Genomic DNA, 22,718 nt, shown 5'->3' with positions numbered 1-22,718 from the left:
ACCATTTCTGTGGTACCACCCCGCCTTTTAATCTTCTTTGTGCCACACCATCTTCCCTGCTCTGCTTACCCATTTGCTCTATCAGATTCACTTTATATCCTTCTCCACCCTGGCCCTGGCCCTGGCCCAAGGAAGGTCAGCTTTATGAATGACATCAAAGTGCTGCCGTGTTGTCTGACTTCTAGTTGATTTTGTTCAATGGAAGACACAGCAGAAGAAACTGAACAGCGGGAAGGATGTGAGGTTAAGATATTTATTTTTCTTTTCCCCCTAATTTCTAGGTTGCATGGCTTCTCCCCTGCAGTGCAATCCACTGCTTGTGTAGGTGTTACTTGACCCTCTTCTTGTTACCCTTTGAGAATTTAAGGCTGAGGAACAACACAAATGCTGAGACTCTGGCTACTGCTATTGATGTGAGTGACTAACTGTCCTTTGTCTCTGATCCAGGACGGTTGTGTCTTATGCCAGCATCCTTGAAACTACGACAGGATAATTTGTCAGCTTGTAAATTGAGTAAAATCTCAGACCCATCACAGTTCTTAAGACACTGGAGTTCTGCATTATTTCCTGTTGTTGTATTTTTTTTTTGTTTTGTTTAAAGCTTTTCACATCTTGATAAAAAGCTCCTTTATTAAACTCTTTTCAAATTACCTAACTCGAGTGTGCCATCTGTTTCTTGCTTAATTAACATAGAAGGACATTTTAACATAGGACATTTTACTATTCTTTTACTAATTATATCAGATCACAACATATATCCTTTTTTAAATATATTTTATTGATTATACTATTACAGTTGTCCCAACTTTCCTCCTTTGCTCCTCTCCATCTGGTACCTGCCATTCCATCTGGCAGTCCCCACCTTAGTTTATACCCAGGGGTCATGTAGATAAGTTCATTTGCTACTCCATTTCCTATACTGTCCTTAACATCCCCCTGTCTATTTTGTACCTACCAATTTGTACTTCTTAATCCCAGCACTTTTCCCCCCATTCTCCCTCTCCCCCTTCCAAACTGATGTCTCTCCAAATAATCTCCATATCTACGATTCTGTTTTTGTTCTTCTTGTTTCCCTAGTTTGTTTTTTAGATTCAGTTGTTGATAGCTGTGAATTTATTGCCATTTTATTGTTAATAGTGTTGATCTTCTGCTTTTTCTTAAATTTAAGTCCCTTTAACATTTCATATGATAATGGCTTGGTGATGATGGACTTCTTTAGCTTTGCCTTGTCTGGGAAGCACTTTATCTGCCCTTCCATTCTAAATGATAGCTTTGTTGGCTAGAGTAATCTAGGTTGTAAGACCTTGCTTTTCATCTCTTTGAATACTTCTTGCCAGTCCCTTTTAGCCAGCAAATTTTCTTTTGAGAAATCAACTGCCAGTATTTTGGGAACTCCTTAAAAGCAGATAGGTAACTATCTGCTTTTCTTCTGCTGCTTTTAAGATTCTCTATCTTTAACCTTTGGCATTTTAATTATGATGTTTCTTGGTGTGGTCCTCTTTGTGTCTATCTTGTTTGGGACTCTCTGTGATTCCTGGACTTGTATGTGTATTTCCTTCACCAAATTAAGGAAGTATTCTTTCATTATTTTTTCAAGTAGGTTTTCAATTTCTTGCTCTTTATCTTATTCTCTGGCACCCATATGATTTGACGTTGGAACATTTAAAGTTATCCCAGAGGCTCCATAGTCTATCCTCAGTTTTTTTAATTCTTTTTTCTTCTTGCTGTTCTGATTAAATGCTTTTTTCTTCCTTATGTTCCAAATCATTGATTTAATTCTTAGCTTCATCCACTCTACTATTGGTTCCCTGTAAGTTTATTTTTTTATTTCATTTAGTGTAACCTTCATTTCTGCCTGGGTCTGTTTGATGTTGTTGAAGTACCTCATGAGTTCCTTGAGCATTCCAAGAACTAGTGTTTTGAACCCTGCATCTGATAGATTGCTTATCTCCATTTTGTTTACTTCTTTTTCTGGAGTTTTGTTTTGTTCTTTCATTTGGGCCATATTTCTTTGTCTTCTCATTTTGGCAGCCTCCCTGTGTCTTTTTCTGTGTATTAGGTAGAGCTGCTTTGACTCCGTCTTGATAGTGGGACTTATTGTAGTAAAGATCACTGGTAAGTTAGATGGGGTAGAGCCTTAGGTAATCACTAGGGTGGGACACCCTGTGTTGCTTGCCCTGTGGCTCTGTATGGAAGAGGACTCAGAGAGGAGACAATGCTGCTCCCTGGCCTCTGGAGTTTTGTCAGGGAAGAAGCTGTCTCCTGGCACTCACCCTAATGCCAGACACTTCAATTTCTCCCTGTATGCCACTGGTGCCCCTCCAGCTGTTGTCCTGATGCAGAAGCCCTGAAGGATTGAGTCTGTGTAAATCCTAGTCCGTTTGGACCCTTTAAAAAGAGACTCCTGAGAATCCCACAGTTTCCTCTGCACCCCAACCCCCACTGGTTTTTATAGCCAAAAGTCATGAGGACTTATCTTCCTGGCACTGGAACCCTTAGTTGGGTGATCTAGTATGGGACTGGGGTCCCTCACCCCTGAGGTATCCCTCCTGATTTTTGTCCAGCACACGTGGTGTAGGACTGCCTGTTCCACATCTCTGTGCCTCTTTGCATCTCTATGCATTTCCACGTCTCCACCCCTCCTATGTGTCTGGATGAATGTGACTTCTTTAATTCCTTAGTTGTTGGACTTCCATATACAGCTCAATTTTCTGATGATTTTGGGTGATACTTGTTTTGCAGTCTAGTTGTAATTTTTGATGTCATCGTGTGAGGAGAATAACCGTGTTTACCTACATTTCTGTCTTGACCAGAAGTCACAACATATATTGTTAACATAAAAATATATTTACTTTATTATCTTTCCAGACAATGTAAGGATCTTAGAACACTGTTTCTCTATTTACCCTCCTCTCAACTTCCATGCAACTATTGCATATATAAATCTCTGCCTGTGTTCATGTGTATTATATCTCAATAAGTTATCATTAATATTGTTTCACACGATCAGTACTCATTTGGTTTTATTAATATATTTACCTTTTTGTTGGTCATCATTCTTTCCAAAGTCATCAAATTTTAAACTACAATTACATTTTTCCTACTGAGTCTTCTGGCAATTAATTATCTTTTATTTATCTGAAAATTTCTTTATTTCAACTTCACTGTTCAATGTATAACAACAAAATTAAGATACCCACATGCCATGCAATTCACCATTTATAAAGTACAATTCAATGGCTTTTAATATATATACATACATTTGTGCAACCAACATTAAAATCAATTTTAAAATATTATCATTACCCTAAACAGAAACCATACCCATTAGCAATCACTCTTTATTTTAACCCAACCCATGCATCCCTAGGTAACCACAAATCTACTTTCTGTATCTGTAGATATACTTATTATGGACATTCCATATAAAAGGGACCATACAATATATTTTCATTTAAGACTGTATACATTCACTTGTTTTTAAGGTACATACATGTTGTAGCATATATGAGTACCTAATTCCTTTTTTATTGAAGAACAATGTTTTAGTGTATGTTTATACTTTTTATTTATTTATTTATTTATTTATTAGTTCATGGACATTTGGATTTTTTCCACTTTTTGGCTATTGTGAATAGTGCCACAGTGAATATTTGTGTACAAGTTTTTATGTGGACATATGTCTTCATTCTTCATTGAAATTGCAGAGTCATAAGGTAACTCTGTTTAATCATTTGAGGAACTACCAGAATATTTTCCAAAGTATCTGCACAACTTTACTTTCCTACCACCAGTGTATCAAGGTTCCAATGTCTGCACATTTTGATTAATGCTTATTATCTGTCTTTTGATTATAGCCATTCCAGAGGGTTCCTTAAAATCTTATGGTTTTGATTTGCATTTTCCAGATGGCGAGAGATGTTGCATATATTTTCATATGCCTGTGGGTCATTTGTATACCTTCTTTGGAGATGTGTTTGTTCAGATCCATTTCCCATTTCTAGTGGGGTCATTTGCCTTTTTATTATTGACCAATAGAGTGTCTCTACATATTCTATATACAATCCATTATAAGATTTATGACTTATAATGTGGGTTGTCTTTTTACTTTTTTAGTGATATCTTTGAATCACAGAGTTTTTAATTTTGATAACTTTTTTTCTTTTGACACTTATGCTTTTGGTAGTACAGCTAAGAAGGCCAAGGTCACAAAGGTATAATACTCCTATATATTCTTCTAAGAACATTAGACATTTAGCCCTTACATTTAAGTTTATGATACATTTTTATATATAATGTGGGATTGGAGTCTAAGTTTATTATTCCACATGTGTATATCCAGTTATCCCAGCATTATTTATTTAAAAGACTATTTCTTTTTCATTGAATTGCTTTGGCATCCTTGTAAAAAATCAATTGGCCATAATTCTGAAAGTTTATTTCTTGAATTTCAATTCTATTCCATTTAAATTTATTTTTATGTAAGTACTACGGTATTTTTATTATTGTAGATTTGTAGTAAGTTTTGAAATTGAGAATTGTGAGTACTCTAACTTTGTTCTTCTCCTATAAGATTGTTTAAACTATCTGCATTATTTAAATGTCCTCTTAAATTTTAAAATCAGCATGTCAGTTTCTGCAAAGAAGCCCTCTGAGATTTTAATAGAGATTATATTGAATCTGTAGTTCAATTTGGGGAATATTGTTTTCTTAAAAATATCATCTTCTAATCCATGAACATGGGATATCTTTTCATTCATTTAGGTCTTCTTTAGTTTCTTTCAACAATGTTTTGTAGTTTTCAGATTATAAATGTGATACTATTTTTCTTAAATTTCTTATTAAGTACCTTATTTTTGATGATAATATAAATGGAATTGTTTTCTTAATTTTTGGATTCTTCATTCCTAGTTGGTAAAAATAAAATCAATTTTTATATTTTGATCTTGTGTTCTTCAACCTTGCAAAACATATTTATTAGTTCTAATAGTTTTGAGGGTTGTATTTAGTGGATTCCTATTTACAAGATCATGAATCTGCCTTTCACCAGCTGTCCCACTTCTGGGAATATATCCAAAGGAACCCAAAGCACTAATTTGAAAGAACATAAGCACCCCTGTGTTCATAGCAGCATTATTAACAATCACCAAGATATGAAGCAACCCAAGTGTCCATCAGTAGGTGAGTGGATAAAACAACAATGGGTTATTTACACCATGGAATACTACTTAGTCATAAAAAAAAAGAAGAAGAAGAAGAAAATTTTACACTTTGTGACAATATGGATGGACCTGGAAAATATTGTGCTAAGTGAAATAAGCCAGTTGGAGAAAGACAAATACTGTATGATTTCACGCATATGTGGAATCTAATGACCAAACTGAACTAACAATGACAATGGAAACTCATAGATGGAGAGCAGATGACAGCCAGTGGTGGGGGGAGTGTGGTAGTTAGGGGGTGGAGGGATTGAACAAAAAGGAAAAAGGACTCATAGATGCAGACAATATTAGGCTTTTCATCAATGTCTTTTATCATGTTGAAAAAATTAACTTCTATTCCTAGTTTTTGAGTGTTTTTATTAAAATGAATGATAAGATTTTGTTAAATGTTCTTTTCTGCTCACTCATATTTAAAGGATATTTCATTGGCTATAGAACTTTTGGTTGGCAATACTTTCAACACTTTGGATATATTTTCCATTGGTTTGGCTTAATTGTTTATATTGAGAAATCAACTTAATATAATTGTCATATATCTTGAATGTAATTTGACTCTTGTCTAGTCCCCTTAAGATTTATTTTTTTCTTGTTTTTCAGCAATTTTACTGTGATATATCTAGGTGAGGGTTTTATTGTTGTTTTTATTCCTCTTGCAGTGTGTAAATGCTCTTGATTCTGTGACATAATATTTTTTGTCAATTTGGAAATGTTTTCAGCCATTATCTCTTTAAATAGTGCACTTTCTCTTTCTCTGGGATTCTAATTTTCTCTCTTTTCTCCTTTTCTGGGATTCTAATTAGACCTTATCTTAGACCTTATCACTTTCTTCTTATGTATTACCAACTTTTTAATTTCTTCATGCTTTATTCTAGGTATTTTTTCTTGATGTATCTTTATTACAGCTGAGTCCAAGATATTAATAAACCCATTCATTCATACATAATTTTGGTTTTCTTATTTTAAGTTTTTAAACACCTGCTAAAATTCTCAATCTTTTCTCTTACCTTCATGAAAATAGTTGTTATTTATAATATCTGTCTGATGATGCCAATTTTTGAAGCCCCTGTGTGTCTCTCTTGTCTGCTTCTTCTGCTATATTTTATTCATCTTATCATCTCTTGGAATACTTGGTTATGGATTTTCATTGCTTATAAGACTGATTTGCAAAATAAATTTTTTAAGTAACACAGAGATTATGCAAAGCTAAGCTGTAGGTCTTTTAAAGACTTATCTGTTTCTTATTTGCCATTACTACTCTAGCACATCCTTTTGCTGACCCATCCCAGATCAAGAGGTCTTAACACTGGCCCTTTCTCCATCTGGATAGTGCCCTATTATCATAGCCCTCAAAGGATCAAAATTTGCTCAGCTTTTCTACTATCCTCTAGAGTTGATAAATGCTTTATTTGATAATATCTCTTCATTAAGTCTTAACCTATTTTATATTTTATTCCAGGACTTCTGTAGCCCTCTTCTGATAGATAGCTGTGCTAGTAAAGCAATTTATCATTGTGGGAAAAGCTTAAGCATCTTTCATCTGATCCAGGAGCCATACATTTTTCCCCAGTGGATTTTATTTTGTTTATTTATTTTTTAAAAGATTTTATTTATTTATCTTTAAAGGGGAAGGGAAGGAGAGAGGTAGAGAAACATCAATGTGTGGTTGCCTCTCATGTGCACCCTGGTGGGAAGTGGCCTGCAACCCAGGCATGTGCCCTGACTGGGAATCGAATCTCGCACCTTTGGTTCACAGGCCCGCATTCAATCCACTGAGCTACACCAGTCAGGGCCCCACTGGATTTTAGAAGTCCAGACCTGAGTAATATAAAGCACAGTAGTATAAGAGTAACAATTTAAGTTCTTAGTAGGAGGATGGTGCTGTGATCAGGTAGTGCAAGACCTATTTTATAAAAGCACAATCTATTGGGGAATCCCATTATCTTCTATTAACTGGTTCTCTGCCATGAATGGCCATTTGAAATAATCTTTGTTCTCAATTAAAACTGAAACTTCTAGGAGCAAAAATTGAATTGACATGCAAGGTTACCTGCACTTCTTATAAATTTGTTGATTTGTCTCCTACCACAGCCTTGAGATGTTCAATCTCATTCATATAAAAATTTTGGTATGCTTATAAATTCCTATAGTAGCCCAATTAAGTCCCACACCACACATGTCAGCAAATTTGTACTATTCCTACCTGTGTGGCTGTTGATTTGCAGGAAGGAATTTTCAGCTCCAAAACTATCAGCCTGACACTTTCATGAGCTACATTCAGTACAACATCATTTCATTTCAGTGAAAATGGAAACCCCAACAGGACTCCCAGTGCGAGCTGTTTTTCCCCAGTCTTGGAAGCATGACTTTTAGCGACTGCCTGTCAGCACACCATGCATGCCTTGCTTTATTAGACCAAAAATGTGCACTGTCTTAGATTCCTCAGCTCCAGATGGGTCACAGAGATTCTGCCACCAACTTTGTATATGAAAGTGTAAAATACAGCTATTTTATATTTCAACTTTGATTACTTTGATGACTGGATGTAGTGCCCTTATGAATTTTGTTGAAACATTAAACAAATTGAGTATCTTGTATTGAAACAGCAGTGACTAGCCTTGGAATGAATGTCTTAAGTGATCACCAGGATTTTTTAAAAAGCAAAAGGATTGGGAGAGTTGCAAGATATAGAAATGAAAATTCTCTTAAGGAATATTCTTTAGGTAACAGTTTTAAAACCAGCAATACACCATGTGTTTAGGCCTAAGGAAATCTGACAGTAAACCTAAAGAAATGCTCATACACCCTATGTTTCCCCTAAAGATTCTCCTTTTGCTCACCTTCTAAGGAACTTGGACTTTCTAAGGAAACCAGAATATATCTACAAAGTTCAAGTACTTGTGCAAGAAAGCTCAGTGTCACTATTGGAAGCAATTTATAGCAAGTATACGGATCCCAGAGCTTGCACTCTACACATGATTACTACCCTAGGCTCTGGCTTATTTTGCTTTCCTTGTTCTCAGCATTGACTTTGACTTCCTTCTGTATACTTGGGTTGCTGTTGTTTTTATTGTTACCTGCAGTATATTTGCAAGCCACTTCATATATCTTTGAAATGAACTAGTGATAGATGTATAACAACGCAGTCACGTGCTGCTTAACCATGGGGATACTTTCTGAGAAACCTATTACCAGGCAATTTCTTTGCTGTGTAAACATCATAGAGTACGCTTACACAAACCTGGCTGGTATAGCCTACTGCTGTAATTGTACATGCTATACTTTTACATGACCAACATGGTTAAAGTAGGTTTGTTTATTTACACCAGCATCACCACAAACACTGAGTAATTGTAGTGTGAACCCTGAGAATGCCTTTTTCTTTTGTAAAACAAGTGCCCGACCTAACTTTTAATTGCTCAGGCCTCCATTCGAAGAGGTGTCTACTTCAACAAAGTCTAGATTTAACAAACACCTTGCCAGCCACAGGACTCAAATGAAGAGCCAGGACACCTCCTCCACTGTGGCTCCTTTGTTTTAGATCTTGATTTCATAAGTAACCATTTGGGCTACTTGTTTTTTTCTCTTCCCCAGCATTAAATTACCACTCCTATATTTTAAATTCACTAATTAAGAGAGAGCTTGAGAAATGCTAGGCCTCCAGCCTCAACCCAGTAAAAGTAGAGCCTGAAGCTCCTGCTTGCTCATGCGTGCATGTGTGCATGCATGTGAGTGTTTGTGTGCATGCACTCTCACATTCTGTCCTCGATTTACCTGGGGGTGTGCCCCCTGGCCTGCCTGGCACACTCCAGGGCCAGTAAGAAACTTATTTTTTCTTCAAAGTTTCCTAACAGTTATCACTGAAGGCAGTCTTGCAGTCATAATAAAAACTGAAAGTCAGTTCCACTCCTTAAATTGGTTTGGAAAGGGGAGACAGCTGTGGAAGGGATAGGAAGAAGCTAGAGATAACATTTCAACCTCCCTCCTGGTGCCAACTTAGTACTACTTAAGCCTCATGCTTTCTAAGGCCTGCTTCACATGCCCTCTTCCAATTACCAAATGTCTGTCTTACAAGGGGTTTACCCAAGTACAGACAATGTCTAGGTAAGATGTATGCCCTGTATTTAAAGATAGTCCTTCATTCCTTTGTTAAGCATTGGTGCAGAACTATTGTCTATTGAGCATGGTATTCTAGTAGAAAGCCAAACCAAGCCTTGTCACAGCCCTCAAGAAATTTAGATAATATATTAGTAAATACATAATTATGTGGGACTACAATCAACAACTTAAAAATAGGTGTGAAAACAAGGACATTTCTTTTCACTTGGTACTAACATTTAGTCTTTGACCCTGAGCTGGTATTTTGTTAATGGCAGATACTCAGTTGAGTCTATTCTTTCATATCCAGTGATTTCTCTTTAGCATGTGAGGATTCATAAGACCTGCTCAAAATTTAGTTCAGAGTTCTATTCTTTTCTCTTATCATTATCCTCAGGCTTACCATGAGGCAGCACCTGGTGCAGAGATCTGTGGCTAGCATGTTCATCCCTGCCTTTAAGAAGCATAGGAATATTTGGGAACCTCTTCTGCAAATTCTTTCAGAAATTGAAGAGAATGGGAGAGGGGTATCGTTCTGGGGTCTCTCTTAAATAATGATATTCCAGGTGCCATCAAATTATACACATATATTAAGAAAGAAAGTCTACCTTCCTGTTTTAGAGATTAACCCATCGGGCTATCAGAGCCCAAGTCCACCAAATATTTGAATCTTTTCCATTTTATTTCTGGTTCCATACAGCTACCTGGTTAGACCGGGGTCTGTTTGACCATTATATTTTTATATAAATAAATAATTGTTTTTCTGGCATCGGAGTTAAGGGTGTTGTTAGCAAGATCATATCCATTGATCCAATCAATTCCAGGTTGTTTCTAATTCTGCAAAGTAAAGGGCTAGGTTCTGGGCTGAGGGGAATTTAGACTCTAACACTGTTAACTCCAGGAAAGCAAGGACTGTGTTTATCTTGTTAATCAGTCTCAAGTGCTTGGCCCTTCTATCTTCTCAGCTTCTTGGTAGCCATTCAACTGGCCTCTCTCCTGATGACGTTAACACAACATACAAAATTTCTTCTGAACTTCTTGGTAAGCTGCATTATTCCCATTGTATAGATATGAAGAATGATTTTGGAACCTAGATGTAGAGAATTTCAAAACCCACACCCTTTCCATTACATCATGGTGCCCTTAGGAATAAATAAACAGAGATCACAGCTAAGCTTGAGCTATCTGATAAAGCTTCTTAGCAAATATTTACTTAGGTTTTGAAGGTTGTGCAGTACGTCAAGCTACAGACAGGATACACAATATCAAAGGTGAAGGGACAAGATAATGCATGTTATACTGAGAAAATAGTAATAAAGTTTAACTTTGTGTATAAGCTGTAAGTGATAAGATAGTGGGCAATGAATCTAGACAAGAATGACATCATTAAATTCTTGAATGGCAGAGTGAAGACTGAACATTCTTCCATATGTAATCAGATACAAAGATCTTTAAAGAAAGATAAGAAACATGACTAAAGTTATCCTATAGAATGATGCTTCAAATTGACATGTTCCTCAGCTGGAGAAAAGACTAGTTAAGACATTATTGATCATAATAGTGCATGTGATGATAATAAGGATGGATCAATAAAAGAGGAGGAAGAGGATTCAAAGACCTCTCTCAAGGCAACATAGGTAGGGGAATGACGCATTAACAAAAACAGAGTTAAATTGATTATGGAAAACGATTGTGCTTTCGGTTTTGCAGACACTAAGTTTATATTACCTGTAGTATATTCACATGTAGATGACCGACAGGAAGTTGGAATGTATACCTGTAGCTTGAAAAGTCTCAGTTAGAGTCACAAATTTGGGATCTTTCTGCAGGGAGCCAATAATCGAAATCAGAGTAAATGAGATTATCAGAGGCACAAGTATGAAAAGTAAAGAGTAAAGACTTGAATAAACCTCAGGCAGGAACATTTAGGGGCAGAAGGAAGAAGAAGACGCCTCAAAGCACACAGAGAAGGTGCGGTCAAAGAGGTAGGTAGTTATTACCTCCGCAGGGGGTTATTTCTGCTAGTTTTAAGACTAACAACTAGTGTCTAGTTTAATGATAGAAGATGATGAAAATAGCTAGGAGGAAGTAAGCTGGTAAATATGGATTGGGCCAAGGCAAATTTGATGAGCTGAAGAGAATTTTTGTGGCCATTTACTTTACAAGCATATTTTACAATGCTACTTCAACACTGGTTTATTTTCCCAGGCTTCCACCTGCCCTCATTTTGAAAAAGTGTTTGGCAATACTAATAGATGGTGTAGTACTATAAATTCTTAAATATTCAGAATACTTTAAGTCATGCTTTAAACTTAGTTGCTAGAATTGAATTATTAGCAATTGATGTTATAATAGACTTTGAATCAAAAATAGTAAATTAATTGAATGACTACCTCAGCTATTAACGTGCTCTTATTTTTACAATATTTGTTTCTGAAATACCAATCTCTCTTTGCCCCCTGGTTTCCAATATTTAGTAAATTAGATAATGTCATTTTACTTTTTAAAAGTCCCAATTTGTCAAAAGATTTGCTTCTCCATTGTCTCGTAATGCATAAGTGTCAAAAAAATGCTGTTCTATGTTTGGATATTTTTGGTTGGTAAACACACGGCATATTTCTACTGTTTTACTATGCAATACTTTTATAGAAAGCCAACAAGAAGTAAAAAAAAATAAAACTTGCTCAAGTTCAAAACTTATTTGTTCAGTCTTAATAAGAATATGTGTATTTCATAGCTTTTTGAATTTTTTTTGCTAATCTAGGCTTGTTCTTTTTGAATAATAAACAGAGGTTTTGGAACAAACCTCAATCATAATCTCTATTATTAATTTCAACTGACAGGAGAAACCGTGAAAAGAATCCAAATAAATACACAGACTATTTAGAAAGGGCCTGGTCCTGGCTGGTGTGGCTCAGTGCATTGAGCACTGGCCTGCAGACTGACAGGTTGCCAGTTTGATAACCAAGCAGGGTACATGCCTGGGTTGCAGGCCAGGTCCCCAGTTGGGGGTGTGAGAGAGGCAACCAGTTGCTGTTTCTCTCACACACTGTGTTTCTCTCCTTTCTTCCTCCTTTCCCCTCTTGCTAAAAATAAATAAATATTTTTTTAAAATTTAAGTTAAAAAAGTGTCTGTAATCCTTATGTTTATTATTGTTATTTTAAATAACATTTTGATTGGCAAAAAAAAAAGAAAAGGAAACAATGTCATAGTAAATATGCTGTGGAAAAGGCAACTACAATAAAAAAGTAAAAAAAAAAAAAATGAGAAACACCCAATGTCAGTTTAACAGAATGGACTCCAAAGTCAAATAATCCATTATACAGGCAAGATAAAAATATCAAGCCTCTTATATGTAATTATTTTATGCCTAAAGAAAAGAAACTAAGCCATGCTAACCTTTGATATGGGTATTTGCACCGGTACCTGCCTTCCCGGTGCATCAGGGAGGCGTGGGTCACACACAGTGTGCGGGGTGTACTGAGGGCACGTTGTGACATCCGAAGCTCTTTGAGAATCACTCCATCACTCCTGGGTTCCCTTTCAGCATTGCCATGTGTTGCAATTTCCTTGTTCCATTAAGTGAATTTGAAAATGTATTATTAAGTATTATAACATTTAAATACTTTTTTAAAAGATTTTATTTGTATATTTTTAGAGAGAGGGGAAGGGAGGGAGAGAGGGAGAGAAACATCAATGTGTGGTTGCCTCTCTCACACGCCTAACTGGGGACCTGGCCTGCAACCCAGGCGTGTGCCCTGACTAGGAAGGAAACCAGCAATGCTTTGGTTCACAGACTCAATCCACTGAGCCACACCAACCAGGGCTAAACACTTTCTTTTTTTTATTATTTTTTAAAAGATTTTATTTATTTATTTTTAGAGAGGGAAGGAGGGGAGTTAGAGAGAGAGAGAGACAGAGAAACTTCAATGTGCGGTTGCTGGGGGTTATGGCCTGCAACCCAGGCATGTACCCTGGCTGGGAATTGAACCTGGGACACTGCGGTTCCCAGCCCGAGCGCAATCCACTGAGCTACGCCAGCGAGGGCTAATACTTTCTAATGAGGAAGACAATGACCAGCAAATTGTTTTGTCCTGCAAAGAAGTTCACTTGTTATCTCATTGAAGTACTTGAAGTAGTTGTTGAAATCAAAGGTGAGTTATACATATTTGTTTAACAAATTAAATAAATGGTCCAAACTTGCTGAACTTTGCTGCATTGATAGGTGGGCCTCAGTAGAATGATACCTTACAGATATTTTCAATCTATGCCACCAGGATAAAATTGATGATTTAAAAATGAGTGATTCACTGACTATTTTTGAGAAGAACTCATTAATATAGAGAAAAAAATTTGAAAATGAATCTTTGGGGCTATTTTCATTGTTATGTGAGGTTGCTGCATTTTGACAGGAGGTATAAGTTTGTCACATATTGATAGTAATTGTATTGGAGAATAAACAGTACCGTAGTATCTGTTATCATATAAGCACCAAGAGGCCTTCCTTGCCTCTCATGGGCTCTAACGAATATGTTAATATTGCTTGTTTTCTCTAACCTAGAAGTTAATTGTTCTTTCATTTTAAGATAAAAACATTTTAATGAGCCCCTAAAAGTATGGTGGGGCCCTAGATATGTTGCCATATTTATAAGTTGGCTCTGGCACAAACACCAAAAGGGATGTAATGAAACTCATATTTAGATTTCAGTTTCATAACTGCTCACTATTTGTTGTAAAATAAACCAAACATGAGGACCAGATATACTTTATGCAGTAGGACTAACACACTACAGTGTGTGTGTTTTCTTCAGGCAGTTCTTCATAGATACTGCCTTCCTGTTTGTAAGGTGGTGGATACCTCAGAACAGTAACCAAGAAAAAAGAAAGGAGCTAACATGGACCTGAAGCCACCACCTAGGAACAGGTGGACAAACAGAATATGTGACATAAGAATAGAATTTTTAAAAAAGGTAAGGAGGAGTCCAATCTTAAATTAAATTGAAACACAAACTCCCACCACAGGTGGCAGCATTCCCTGCTCTCCGACCTGTGTCCCACCACATCGCCCCTTTGCGGTGCTCTGGCCACACTGACCTTCCCACCGCCCCTCAGACACAGACGGGCTCAGCTCCCTCCAGCACTCAGACTTTGCTAAGACGCCCTTTTGCACAGCAAAGCTGCTCATGCCCTTGCGTCATTCAGGCCTCCACTTAATGTTACCTCCCAGACAGTTCTTCTTAACCACCCCACTACTCTGTCACAGCACCCTCCTTTATTTTCTTCATAGCATTTAACACTCAGAATCTGTCCCAATCCTTTATTCCAGGGGTATCAAACTCATTTTCACTGGGGGCCACATCAGCCTCACAATTGCCTTCAAAGGGTTGAGTATAATTTCAACTCCTTAACAGTTAAGGAGTAGTTACATTTATACAGTCCTAAAATTATTTTGGCCCTTTGAAGGCAACCGTGAGGCTGATGTGGCCCCCGTGGTGAGGATGAGTTTGACACCTCTGCCTTATTCATTTATTCATTGTCTGTTACCCAAATGGAACATCAGCTCTGTGATGATAGAAGGTATGTCTGTCTTGTTCACCTATAATTCCTCAGTGCCTAGAACAGTTCATGGCATTCAAGAAATACTTACTTAATGAATAGAATGAGCTAAATTTAACAACTACATAAGTCCCTCCCTTCTATACTTCTACTCAAGTTTATGGCTCAAGCTCAGTTTATGGCCCTGTCTACCATGTGACCTTTGATTTTCAGGAATGTCAAATCTAACTCAACACCTCTAACACAATGTATCTGAAAACTCCAATCATAACAGGATATAGTATATTATAGTACAACTAGGCAACAGAAAGAAACCTACCCAAGCATCTTAAATGTTTGCATTTATTGGTGACAAGACACTTCAGATGAGTATGTATCATCATATTATTACCTGAAACTGCGTTGTTATATAAACATCTTTGTGCTGCATCTACAATTTAGCTGACAGTTTGAGTGAAATGACATAATACAGACAATACACCCAGGGATCATGTACCTGCTTCTCAAAAGTGGAGGCAATTGCAGAGAATGCAATGCCTGATTTTTAAAGTGTAAACAGTATCGTTATTAGGTCCTCTTTCTCCAGCCACCTGGAGCCATTCCCGAGCAGGAAAGTGTTTGAAGTGCCCCATTGCCTATTTTTCATTCTCTTTGGGGGAGTTGTGGTAAACGTACTGCAAAATCGATACTAATTTGTAATACTCGGCCAAAAGAAAACAACAAGAACAACAACGCATAAGATGATTCCAAGCCCCCTTCCCCATACACTGATTTTTTACTTCAGTCACGAGTCCTTCTGCTGGAACTCACTCAATTTTCCGTTCTCCCTGATCAAACTGCAACACCCTCCCCCACACACGCTCACAGGCCAATCAGCCACAAAGATTTATTTACTGCTGATGGTGTGCTTACGACCGTGCCAGAGCTTTCGCAATTTGGGGTTGAAGTGTAAAAATTCATTCCTGTTCTTAGAGAATTTATAGTCCAGATAAGAGACAAAATTACCAGGCATAAAACAGCATTGATAGATATTAACTAGACTTATGGTGGTGATCATTGCTCAATGTATACATATATTAAATTATTATGCTATGTACCTCAAACTAATACAATGCTATAAGTCAGTTATATCTCAGTTTTTTTAAAAAGCAAGGGTGCAATATAATAAAATCAACAAATGAAAAAAACACTACTTTGAATCTTAGAGGACAAAATACAACTACAAGAAGCAGACTTAAAGCTCTTTCCCCAAATAATAGAGGGCATTTCAGGCAAATGGATGAAGACATAAAGAAATGATGACTGTGGCTTGTTTGTGGACTTGGAGATTAAAACAGAGTCTAACTTGGAAAAACGTGGGCAATGTGGTTGGTTAGCAAATGAGAACGTATCATCATGATGTTGACTGCTAGGCAGAAGCATTTAGATGTGTTTGAATGGAAAACTTGGAATTATATTTACTCTCATCTTTCTCCCCTGTCTGGAATTTGCAGAGAAAATAAGAGACTTCTTTCTGTTGAATAATTCCTTCCTGGAAGTCTTCTATTTGTAGAAATGGCAGTCAAAACCTTCTGAAAGTATGTTAAGAATAGTGGCTGAAACCTCAAGCTGGGATTTTTAGCATTTATATGTTTTTTCATAAGGTGTTTCTGCTATTTTTAAACTTAAATAATTTGGCTTGGAGGAATGAGAAAAATGATCTTTAATGAGAAGTGACTCTTTTCTGACAGCAAATGGATTTTTCATCTCAGCTGGTCTTAGGACACAGTTACTTTCTCAACTGTCATAAGCTGTTCTTGGTTTGCCTCAGGATCCGCAGTGAAATGTATTCTATGTGACTGTGTCATATTCGCCCTACATTTTAATTTTTAACTTAAAGTTAATTTTGGTCACCCTGTGACCCAAATTATTGCCAAAGGAAAGAAGAAAATTCGTGGAGCATGTATTGTGGAACAGTGCATTAGTTAGGGTAAACTAAGATAAATGGGTCTAAAAAATTAGGCTCAAATTCCAGTAGTTTAGCAAAACAAAGATTTATTTCCACTGCAGATTGGCAGGGGTCCTGTTCTAAGAGTTGCTCAGAGACTGCAGCTGACGGAAGCTTTATTATCTGCAGCACCACCATCTAGAACACATGGTATCCTTGGTCTTTGCATCAGGGAGAAAGGGCATGCAAAATCACTTACTGGCTTTTATGTGCTTTGACACATTGACCAGAACTAGTCACATGGCTGCAACTAACTGCAAGGAGTCTTGGAAACAGACTCTTCTAAGGATCCAGGAAGGCAGGAGAACGAGATTCTAGTAGGCACTGGTAAGGTCAGACATCAGGCCCATGTGCTTCATATGTTGTATTTAACCTTCACATTTTATTTAATCTCCTCATTTTTTGCAAATGAAAAAAAATAGGTTGGTGAGATAGTATGAAATTTGGGTCAGAGGTCCTGTGTTGACAACCCCAGTTCATTTCTATCCTAGTTACAAGACAGATCAGCTGCGTGTCACTCCTGCACCGCCAAATAGTGCACATTGCAGTCGGATGGTTTACCCAACCTTCTGCTGGTACTAGGTGCGCCTACTTTGTCTTTCCTGCCACTTTTCTGTTGCATTATAACTGCTGTTATATAAGAGACTACTTCTTGAGGAAAAGAGTTGTTCTTATTCATAGTTTTAACCCTGTGCCTCATTCACTATCTGGCACCTGGTAAGTGCTTAATATTTATTGAGGGGATACATTCAAATACTTAACTTTCTGGTCATCTCTTGGATTAAGTCATCACATGACACCAAATAACTTTCCATATTCCAGAAAAGCATAGCCAGAAATATGCATTTTAAAGAATTCCTCAGGTTTTTAATTCTGTAACAATATTACTTAATATTACAGAGTGGCAAACTGCATATAAAACTATTGTATTATTTTTCCTAGAGCTGCCATAACAAATTACTGCAAACTGTATGGCTTAACACATCACAAGCGTACTGTCTCACAGTCATGGGGGCTAGAAGTCAACAAGATTTCTTCCAAGGGCTGTGAGGGAGAATCTAACCTATGCCTCTCTTTCTGGCTTCTGGTGATGATTAGCAATCCTTTCTGTCCTTTGGTTAGTAAATGCGTCATTACAATTTCTGCCTCCTTCACATGGCCTTCCCCTATGTTTTCCTCTCTTCTCTTCTTATAATGACACTGGTCACACTATATTAGGGTGGACCCTATTGACTTCATCTTAACTTGGTTACAACTGCAAAGACTCTATTTTGAAATAAGGTCATATCCACAGATACTGGAGATTAGGACTTCAACATATATTTTTAAAGGGCACAGTTTAACCATAACAACTATGAATGATATTTTAAAAATATTTTTTAATATTTTAAAATATTTTTAATATTATTTAATAAAATAATTTAATATTAATAATAAAATTTAATATTAATTAATAAAATTTTTTAATATTTTAAAATATTTGAGCCAATATTGATAAGATCAATGGACTTCAAATAAAAATCTATTCCTACTTCTCTTGAAATATCAGAAGATCTTAAAAGAAACTGCTATTGGTGGAAGCAGGAATAAAGGAAAAAACTTCCTGAGACTCGTATGGGACGTTGTGACTCTGTGCTGTGGTTTACTGATGACGTTTAATTAAGGAGGTTCCCCTCCTGACTTCCCAATGTCTCATCTTATCTGTGTCACCATGGAAAAAGTCCAGTCTTCAGTAGGGCCAGGATGAAGGCCGCTGCCCAGGGTGTGTGTGCTATCTGGCTTGCTTAGCATGTGCTTCTAGCTCTAACCCATTGCTGTGCTTCAGTATCCAGGCTCCCCCCCGAGGCCATGACCACAGGGCTGCTAAGGCCTTATGGCTATGGGGAAAGAACAGGTGTGCGCAGTGTGAGTGCAGGTCAAAAGCTAGAGAGAGAGAGCTTCTTTGTTGCCTTGGGGCTATAACCAGGAGCTTGGATTTGGGATGGACCAGATACTTTTATAAAAGAACCAATCTATTTCCCAAACTTTCATGGCCTTTGATAGCTTTATACCTCCTAGTTAGACTGACAGACCTCTAGTGTCCAGCACCTGCCCCTATACCCTGCAATAATCCTGTACCAGAGAGGGGGAAGGGAGGAGTGTCAATCCCCTTGGTGGAGCACAATGCTGTGGTCTCCTGGAGTATGAAAAGCTGCAGCTTCCTGGTGAAGCAAACAAGCATATGCTCCCTCATTTTATTAAGCTCAATGTCTAGTTCCCTTCCCCCCTTTTCCCCTTTCATCAGCTTGTTACCGATGGTAACAAAAAGATCTGCCATCCCATGTGACATCAACCCCTGGAACTAATGGCTGTTCTTCCCCTCTCTATGAGGTCTGTGCTCTCCAGTTTGCCACACTCGCCACAGATCACTAATGTCTCCCTGGCCAAGTTTCAACTTCAGTTGAAACCAAAGCCAAGTTTCATCTTTAGTAGTGACCATTAATTATGATTGTGACAGCATCAAATGCCAGAATTCTTAAACTCAGTGTACTTCATTCACTGTATTACCTCTCTGGCCCTGACACCTGATAATTTTCTAACTCCTGTTATAAAAACAAATCAACTCTACAGATAAAGTCTCACTAAATTCAGCTTATTGTATAGTCTTTCTTTAAGATTAACAGTGTTATTTACTAACAAAAATAATTTATTCATGGCAAACTCTGAATGACTTATTTAAAGTCTGGAATATGATCAGATACAGCCATGAGAAATGAAAAGGGGTGTCAAAGGAGAAAATAAGGTCAATAATCACTTTTCAACAAAAGCAGCTGGAATGATGCTGGCTATAATTAAGAGGAAGCGACACAGAAAACAGAATGTATTATATGACCCTTCCATGGGCAAAATAAAATGATACTGTATGCTGAGAAAAAAACTGATGCCATTAAAAGGCATAGGAGTCAACTTTTAAAGAGTACACAAAGTGAATTTATAAGTGAGAAAAGAAAATCCCTGAAGGACCTCATTTCAATGAGGGTAAAATGTGAATTTGTTCTCAAAGTTGCTGTCTTATTTATTACTAAATAGAAACAGGTGACTAGATACAGCATTCAAGGACAATGGATTTTGAAAATGAGGGAAACACGAGATCTTTAGACCTGAATGGACACAAATGTCTGTCCTTCGGTCATTAAATTTTACATGTTCAAAACACTTCAGCCCTGGCTGGTGTAGCTCAGTAGAATGAGAGCAGGCTGCAAACCAAAGGGTTGCCTGTTCGATTCCCAGTTAGGGCACATGCCTGGGTTGTGGGCCAGGTCCCCACTAGGGGACGTGCAAGAGGCAACCACATATTGATATTTCTCTCCCTCTTTTTCTCCTTCCCTTCTCTTCTCTCTAAAAATAAATAAATAAAATCTTAAAACAAAAACAAAAACAAAACACATTTCAACTTCACTTTTTACTTCCCCCACCAAACTGAAGCCTGCTTTCCCCACTGGATTCCCCGACTTAAAAAAACAACCCTATTTTCCAGTCACCTGAACTACAAACACCCCTGCATGCCTCCTCCTTTACCCTCAACCACACTCAATCAGAAATTTGGTTCTGTCATTTTTCAATCCATAAATACAGGGTAAGAGAAAAGTAGGTCTACAGTTGCTTGTATGGAAAATAATGCAACAATTAATAAATAGTAATGCAAGAATAAACTATTTTGCGCACTCACAACTGTAAGCCTATTAACTTGAGGGAAATCCATTTCCCTTTTCCATTCTCACTGTCCCTGCCTTCATTAGGCCTTCTCCACCACATACCTTTTATAAAACTGAGCTGTGAATAGTCAGATGAATTCACTAAGGCAGTTTAGGTCTTCATTGCCTCCCACATGGACTACTGAATTGAACTTCCTGGAAACTGAGCTCCCTGTCACATGCCTTCCCCAATTTGCTATCTTTTTTCCACATGCACACCATGACCCTTCACACTTTTGTGTTCTATATAAAATATTCTCTCAGCTCAAATGCATTGAACACCTCCCTTTTCGCCGCCCATTACTCATCCCTCAATGCCGTCCCACTCTCTCTGCGGAGCCTTCCTGGTTAGTTTCCTTTCTGCTGTGCTCCCTGGCTCTCTCTATTTATATCCCAGTGTACTTGCTCCTCAAACTGTGGTCCATTGGTTCACAGTCTTCACAGCCTAGGAGCTTGTGAGACATGCAGAATCTCAGGTGATACCCCAGATTTTCAGAATCACATCTGCATTTTAAGGAGATCCCCAGGCGATGCCTGCACACATAAATGTTTCAGATATGTGGCTAGAGATGATATCAGAGGTTCGGATTTCTCTTTTACACTGAATTCTGAGCTCCTGTAGATGAGAGTCATGTATTTCACTTTCAACCCCTTACCACAGTGTCAGTGTATGCTGAGCACTTACGGTATGTAAATGTGTGAACGAGAAAATGGGAACAGATGGTTCAGTGGTCACCCGTGTAGTCATGGCAAAACCAGGACTCCCTGGGCAGCCTTTCTTCCCCCCATGCTGTGCCACTGACAAAATGTCTTTATTTTCCATTTCTAAACCTCAGAGATGTCGGATGACGCATGCGCACTCACAAGGCTATTTTAAGTGTCAAAGAGGATTCTAGAACATGAGTTTTTCTCTTGACACTTAGCTGAAGTTCTTTCCACTGTGTCGTTTGGCCTCTATTTGTCAGAAGAACAAATGAGAAACACATTAATTGAACTTCTGTTCTCACAGTTCAAGTTTCAAAGAGCATCTGCCACTATGAAAAATATACATTTGTGTTTCCCAGTGTGCATTGATCAGTCGGTCCTGGTTGCAGTCTAACAAGACAAGCTCACTGAACATGTTTATTTCAAAGTTAAAGAAGAGAACCTAACTGAAAAACAAAAAAAGAAAGAAAGAATTATCAATAGAAATATAATTAGCCAATTTGCCAATTCTATGTTTTCTACTGGCACAATAATTTGTAGCTTGTGATATTAAGTGTATTTTTATAGTTCATTTAAAAACATGATATATAATGATTATAAACTTCCAGTTTGAATAAGACATATTATACTCCAAATGCACATTTATTGATGTATTTCCAATGTTTTTGAATATTTGGGAAAGGAAATAATTAGAGTGTTTATATAATTGATTGATACATTTTGCTTTGCTTTGTTTCACTTTAGAAATAACAGTATTATGCCATAAGTAATCTACTCAGTTATGAAGGCAACAAATATTGAATATTTGTTACATGTATACTATGTGCTAGGCACTGTCATTAGCTCTGTCATCAGAAAATTCTGCATCTGAGAATCTTATGGACAAATGGGGGAGACAGCCAAAGAAGCAAGCAGTTATAGTGAAATTTTATGAAGGCAGGTGTAAACACAGGTGCTGCAGGGCGTCTAGGCAGGAAGAGCACCTGGTTCAAGCTTGAGAAACCAGAAAAGCCTTTGCAAAGAAGATGACTATGAAGCTAAGGCCTGCTTCATAGTCATCTATGCAGAAGGGTAGAAATTAATCAGGCAAATTATGTGGAATGGGACTTTTCAGATAGAAGCACAGCTGTGTGTGCAATGGCCCTAATACAAGAGAAAGAATGGAAGGTTCAAAATTGCAAGTAGTTCAGTATGGCTAGAGGACAGCATTGCTGGTGCCAGGGAAGGAATGGTATGTAGAGTGATGAGGGTTAATGCCAGACTGGAAAGCAAGGGCAAGACTATGAAGGGTGCTGAATCCCCCACAGAGGAATTTGGGTGTCATTCTAAGTAATAAGAGTAATCTGTAATGCATTTCCAGTGTTTACTATGGGCTCCACACTGTTCTGAAATTATCTCACTTAGTCTTCACAACCAGT

Source organism: Phyllostomus hastatus, unplaced genomic scaffold (genome assembly GCF_019186645.2).
Source record: "Phyllostomus hastatus isolate PE091 unplaced genomic scaffold, TTU_PhHast_1.1 phas_contig_1, whole genome shotgun sequence".
Classification (NCBI taxonomy): domain Eukaryota; kingdom Metazoa; phylum Chordata; class Mammalia; order Chiroptera; family Phyllostomidae; genus Phyllostomus; species Phyllostomus hastatus.
This window is presented reverse-complemented; position numbering follows the sequence as displayed.